Source organism: Corvus brachyrhynchos, unplaced genomic scaffold (assembly GCF_000691975.1).
Source record: "Corvus brachyrhynchos isolate BGI_N302 unplaced genomic scaffold, ASM69197v1 scaffold130, whole genome shotgun sequence".
NCBI classification, from domain to species: domain Eukaryota; kingdom Metazoa; phylum Chordata; class Aves; order Passeriformes; family Corvidae; genus Corvus; species Corvus brachyrhynchos.
This window is the reverse complement of record NW_008236193.1, coordinates 1,622,729-1,629,701: the sequence shown is the minus strand read 5'-3', so window position 1 is coordinate 1,629,701 and position 6,973 is coordinate 1,622,729. Positions and strand designations below refer to the sequence as shown.

Sequence of the window (6,973 nt, the reverse complement as noted above, 5' to 3'; positions counted from 1 at the left end):
AGTGCAAGAGCAGCAGAGTCAAAATGGGCCCTTGGCCTCATAGTCCACAAATTGTCCTCAAGTGTTTAAAACAATCTCTCAAAGCAGCAGTATTGGGAATAAGGGCAAATAATTGAAGCCGAGATTGTAGGGTGCACTGATCTAGTTCAGTTTATCTCTTGGGAAGGCTTGCACATTTCAAACATAGCATGTTTTGTTGCAATCGTAATAAAAACTAAATCTTTGGGACTGCTCATTAATTGAAAATGTTCAATATAGATTGTTCTTAAATGGCAGAAATCATATCGTACACCATTTTTCAAAGAAACTTATGGGTAACCTGGTCCTATGTTTCAGTTCTTTGATAGTCGTTGGGATGTTCTCATTTTTTTTTTCCCCTTAGGTGAGCGGAATCAAGAGTCTCTATGAGTCTGAACTGGCTGATGCTCGAAGAGTTCTGGATGAAACTGCCAAAGAGAGGGCTAGATTACAAATTGAAATAGGAAAACTGAGAGCAGAACTTGAGGAGTTCAATAAAAGGTGAGGAGAGTATTCCTTTTTTTTTTAATATATATTTGCTGTGGAAATTATACAAATGATGCTTCTTAAAATGCCTTTTGGAAGCAGATCAGTGAGAAGATACTGGCTTGTCACAGGGAAAATCCTTCAGCTTGTTGGTAGAGCTGGTCAGAGCACGTAATTCCGGCAGAATATACACAAGCATATTTGTAGATGTAAGATGAATATCATGTGATTTGAGGCTCAAACAAATGGCTGTGCCTGCTTTGTCCTATTGTACCTCCCCTTACGTGGACACGCGTGTGTGCAGCTGCTTGGTAAACTGGATTGAGAAAATGATCTCGATTAAAATTGATCCATCCAAGGAGGGTTAATTCATCATTTTTGTAGCCTGGTTCACTGTACGACTGATGGGAGAAATGGAAGAAAAGGGAAAGGGTAGCCATGAGCAGTTTGGGAATATGGAAGCAGTGTTGCCTTGAAAATACATGATGCTACAATGTAAATGTGCTGGGAAAAGATCTCGTACTGATTAAATTTTTAAAAACTGCTGTTCAGTTTGCTTCACAGAGAACTGGCATAATGAACCAGTTCCTGAAGCCAAGTAGTAGCCATTATTTCAATACCCATGGGAATTTTTGTAATCAAATACTGTTTAGCAGTAGAAACTTCATTTTAAAATTAATATATGTGGTGGCAAAAAATCAATTTTTGCTTCTAATTTAATTTTGGTACCTATTTTAATAGATAAGATTTGGGAATTACAGATTTTTCCTGAGCGGGTCATTATGTACATCACCTTTTTATCAATGTTGTCGGCCATAAAATAGGTTTTAATCTGTTGGTGCCACTACAGGCCTACTGTAAGTCTCTCATCTCTCTTCATTTGCAACTAAGTGGTTATAAAAGGACTTAAGTGTTTCCCTCCCTTGTCTTTTTTTTTCCTGACTAGGTAGTTGATTTATGATAAAGTACTTCATGTTTTCTCTGTAAACTTTGCTGTATCACTGGATGCTCATTTTCTATGCTGGGCCCTCTTTTAAAGTCAGCTATCAGAGATATTTTTGGACTTTGCCCTAAAACAACTGTCCAAATATGAAATAGCAGTAGTGTAGGCATCTGCATTTGTGTGAGTCGGTGTAAAGCCTATTGAAGCACAGCCAATACCATAGACCTGCATGTGGTCAGACGACCTGTGCACTGGTGTTCGTGGACTCGGTTAGCTCAGCTTTTGTCAACCATGAAAAACCCCTCTGGTAACTAGGTCAGCCATAAAACCCCTGAAGTGCAGTGAGGTGAATCCCACCCAGCCCTACTGGGATGTTCCTGTTGGGACTGTTTTTCCCCTTCAAAGCCTCAGGCCAACAGTCTTGGCATTTATTTTGGATAGTATATTTTGCATGGCAGTTGGCATCACGTGGCCTTTAGGGTTGTTTCTCTTGTCTCAGGATAGCAAGTGCTCTTCTTGCTTGGGTTTTAAAGCAAACTCCAGAAGAGAACAACAGTAGTAACTGGGAATTTGGTTCACCTCTTGTGTTCTGCAAGATATTTCTCTGTTTTGATTAAGGTATCCTTGTAAGAAGTATCTTCACTTGGTAGGTAATGAGAATCCAGTTGATTCCTGTTCTATTAGACTTTTGATAGCCGTAAGAGATTTTACAAATACCTTTGTTGTAGAAAGTTGTGCATGTAAAGTGATGGTGTTTTCCCTTGGATCACCTCCCTCATTCCTTTGTTTGGACAACTGAGTTGCCCCTTACCAGTCACTTCAATGACCAATTCTACCAAATTGACTTTTTGTTTGTCTTCTGCGATAGATGAGGAAAAAATACCTGGTTTTCTGGGTTTCTCTCTGTTTTTACAGTTCATAGCAGTAGAGTTGAATTCTTCTTCAGCTTCAGAGTTTCTTCTACCAAATTCCTTCCAGTCCATTGAGATGTTTGTGTTGTACTTGGAGTGTTCTCAGGGTGTCTGGCTTGTCATGTGGCCACATTTTAAGTATGACTTTGCAAATGCAACTTTTAATTTTTTGTCTGATTTGCTGTGTTCACTTGACATCTAGCTCATTACTGAAGCTTCCCTGTCTATGCTTATGGTCAGATGTTGCTTCTCTCAGGCCAAACTTGCTTTGAGAACTGTGTGTAGTGGAAGAGTAGGTTATTGCATAATTTTATATTCACTACTATTACTTCTGTCTCTCTTTCAAGGTCATTACAGAGGAGAGATTTAAGGATGCCACCACAGTCTGGCCAGAAGGGATGCCAAACACTGTCATTCCGTTGTTTGCTTGGAATAGGTTGGGTTGCTGGGACAGGAGATAATAGACTTCCCTCAAGACATAGGATCCAAACACAGTCAAGCTACTGCTTTAAAAGAAGATTCCACCTTTCTTTTTTTCTCCCAAAACCTGGGTTTGTGAGCATGGAAAGCCTTGAAGGCACTGAAGATACTCCAGGGAGGCCACGGGGTGTGGTTGGAGGTGGTGAGATCAGGCCTAGTTTGTGTCCGAAGGAGCTTGAGGCTTACCCTGCTTTTAGTTCCTTCTTGGGGCTGTCTCCTTGCACAATTTCAACTTGTGGAGCAGCTGACCAAGCTGCATCCAAGAGCCTTGGATGGAACACAAGGATTTGTGGCAGTGTCTGTGGTCTAGGAAAGAACAAGGTTTTTCTGTCAGTGTAATGGACTTTAGAGCAAGCACTTCTGCTTATGTCTTTCTGTATCTTGTTCAAATACTGACAGATGACACTACCTCAGGGTTCCACGTGAGTGCAGATTCAGCTCCCAGGGTTTGGATTCTGGGGCACATATTTTGTTTAGTTTAGATTTTTTTTCTCTTACTGTGTTACTGATGTTGTAACATTTTTGGAGGATTTTTAGTGTTTGGGATAATTGAATATAATTTTGCTTAGTAAGTCAACAAGAAGCATCCCAAGGCTTTTTCTAGAGTAGTTTGTAGACCAAAGGTCTACTTAGCCTGTTAATTGATCTCTGTTGAAAGCCATTCATCTAGAGAAGAAAAGAATGTAACATGCATAGCAGCAGTTCTCTGGAATACTCTTCCAGTCTTCAGCAATTCCTTTCAGCTAAGGGACTTCCTGATGTCCAGCTGGATTCTGTATAATAGCCATCATAGGTTTACATTTCAAAGTGTGACCAGTATCCTGAGACCAGCTGTTTGTGGAGTTCTTAGAGATAGCAAGGGGATTCTGAGCTTACCTACATATTGTAGGTATTGTAGGTATATGTGTTGTATAAACCTGTTGTTCAATCTGCCTGCCCAGTTTCATTGGTTCATTTATCCCTTTATTTTTGTATTTTCGTTCATATCTCCTAGGATTTTTCTCTTTAATGATCTCTTTTTTTCAAGTGGAAACATTTTACTGCTTCTATTCCTGAAGCTGCTCTGTGCTTTCAATCAACATTTTATCCCCTCTGTAATTTTTCCTGTTTTAGTGTATCCTCTTGGGAAGGAAGGCTCGCAGAATTGGAACTTCAGCCGGTATTCAAGATGCTGTTGTACAGTAACAGTGTTCAATGTCTTGTTCTCTATTTTATTTATGAGTAATTTCTTAAACATGGTTGTATTTTGAGTGCTTCTGAGCTGCTGATGTGTGAAGAAGGGTAATCTCCAAACAGTATTTTACATCAGAGTCAGAGATGTCTCCCAAGGCCCTAGTGAGTGGCAGGGATGCTACAGAACTCAAAAGTGTTTTGTGGTAACCAGATTTGCTGTGGCCTTTTTGGGCAGAGGTGAAGTAAGGCCCTCTCAGAGCCCTTCTGTGCAGGGTTCCTACCCCTGCTTATGTTCCTTGCCTTCCTTTACAAAAGGCAAATTGAATCTGAATTTTTGAATTCTTTTTTATTTATGCATATGCCCACTACTTTTCTTCATTGATGCCTTTGTCTAATTTTACCTGTGCAATTATCAGAGAAGGATGTTGTGGGGGCACTTTATCAAAGGCCTTACAGAAGTCCAGACAGACAATATTCATAGCCCTTCCATGATGAAGTGACTCCATCAGTGGACAAGGGAAGGCCGCTAGGTTGATTAAACAGAACTTGGAGAAGCTGTACTGGATGTCTTGAATCACTTCCTTGTGCTCCATGTGCCTTAGCAGAGCTTCTAGGAGGATCTGCTCCATGATGTTCCCACGTACAGAGGTGTGGCTGACAGGTCAGTAACTCCTAGAGTCCTCCTTCTCACCCTTTTGAAAAATGGGTACAATGCTTCCCTTTTTTCTGTTACCTGGGCCTTCATCTGACTGCCATGACATTTCAAATGTCATGGAGAGTGGCTTGGCAGCTACATCAGCCAATTCTTCAGGACTCTGGGGTGCATCTTGTCAGGTCCCATAGACTTGGGTATATTCAGGTTTCTCAGGTGGTCACAAACCTGACCTTCTCTTACAGGGTGAGCTATTTTGCCTTCCCAGTTCCTGTTTTGTGGTCTATCTACTCAAGAGGTTGCCATTGAAGGGTGAGGCAAAATAGTTGTTAAGTACATCAACCTTCTTCTCGTCTGTTATTACTTTGCCAGTCTTGTTCATCAAAGAAGTACACCTGCTTTGACCTTCCTTTTCTGACTAACATACCTGTGGAAGCTCTTGTTATTCTTGGTGTCCCTTGCCAAGTTCAACTTCAGCTGCACCTTGGCCTTACTGACCCTATCCCTACACAACCAGGTAGCATCTCCATACTCTTGCCAGGATACACTGCCTCTGCATTATCCTCTTGCTTTTTAGTTTGACCTGCTGGTCTCAACTCATCCATACTGGTCTCTTGCCTTCCAGTCCTGAGGATCACGAGCTCTTGTGCTCTAGAAGATTTCCTAAAAGATCTTTTTCCTTGTCCCTGAGGGCAGTTCCCCAGGGGGTGCTATTGACTAACTCCTTGAACAGTAGGCAGTTTGCTTTCCTAAAGTTCATTCTTCATTGCTCTTCATTTGACCCATGTCTCTCAGGACTTCAAACTCCTGGACTGCATGATCACTGCAGCCCAGGCTGCCTCCTGTCCTGACATCACCGATTGGCTCACTTGTATTGGTGACCGTCAGGTCCAGTATCTCATCCCATCTGGTAGAGCTGTTTATTACCTGGCTTGACAAGCTATCCTCAGTGCTTTCCAACAGCCTCCTGGTCACCTGCTACTTTTCCAGCAGATGCTGGGATGGTTGAGGTCCCATAGCAGGATGAGTCTACAAGTGCAATGCCTCCTGTGGCTGGAGCAAAAAGGCTCCACTTGATCAGTCAGCCAGGAGTAGAACTACAAGGGTTCCCATTGTTGCCTTGGTCTCTGATTCTTACCCACAGGCTTTCAAAATGCTCATGGTTGTTCTTCAGAGACAGCCCTCCACATTCAATCCACTTCTTGGAGAGGGCAACCCCTCCACCCCTCCTTCCTCACCTGTCCCTTCTCAACAGCCTGTAGCTGTTGATAATTGAAGTCCAGTCATGCGATTCATCCCAGCAAGTTTCAGTGGCAACTAGGTCGCAGCTTTCCAGCAGCACAGTGGCTTCCAGCTCCTCCTGTTTGTTGCCCACCCTGCATTCATTGGTGTAGACATACAGCTGGGCTGTCGGCTGTGTCATCTTCTTAGATGAATGCCCGTTAATTTCTTGGAGGTGTTTCACGTGTGTTTCCCTATTGGCTCCTATTATCTCAGGAGCCACCAGCTCATAATCTCCGTAAGATTTCCAGAGTACCCACTGGAAACTGGACGTGAGTCTGGGGGGTGAGGGGGGCAAGGGGCAGGAAGCACTTCCTTCTAATGAGAAAGAACAGCCAACCAAAACGTGTGTGGTGCAGTTGATGCACCGGAGGGAAGGGATGCCACCTAGAGAGATCAGGACAGGCTGGAGAAGTGGGCCTGTGTGAACCTTAGGAAGTTCAACAAGGCCAAGTGTAAGGTCCTGCGTATGTGTTGGGTCATTCCCATCACAGACACAGAATGGATGGGTGGGAATGGATCAAGAGCAGCCCTGAGGAGAACCAGTTGATGGATCAAAAACTGAATTTGAGCTAACAGTGTGCACTTACAGCCCTGAAAGCTGATCATATCCTACGCTGGATCAAAAGAAGTGTGGCCAGTGGGTCAAGGGAAGTGATTTGCCCCCTCAAGCCCACTTGGTGTACTGTGTTCTGTTCTGGGGACCCAACATCAGAAGAATGTGGACTGCTGGAGTGAGTCCAGAGGAGGCCACTGTCTTGGTTTGAAAGACAGGTGTCTGCCAAGGAAGACAAAAGTCTCCCTTGAAATGAAAAAGAAAATGCAACCCCCTTCCCTCCGAATTATTATGATTTTGAAATCAAGGGCCTTTAGGCAAAGATGTGGGAAATAGGAATAACAGTTCTTTACTATCATATATCGATATGTGTATAACCAGTCGAACAAACAGCAATAACTGTGGCAGTAACAGCGAACAATCACAAACCCAGTCCCAGCCTTCTCGGCTGTCAGGCCCTTTCCCCTCGGGTG

At 43.0% G+C, this 6,973-nt stretch overlaps 1 protein-coding gene across 1 annotated transcript in view; it reads left to right on the top strand.

Annotated features, from left to right (window-relative positions):
• Positions 1-357: 357 nt before the first annotated feature.
• Positions 358-6,973, top strand: part of LMNB2 (lamin B2) — a 28,286-nt gene continuing 21,670 nt past the window's right edge. The window contains exon 1 of the mRNA XM_008639321.2: positions 358-519. The gene's annotated coding sequence lies outside the window, so the exon portion shown is untranslated. The remainder of the gene's footprint in view (positions 520-6,973) is intronic.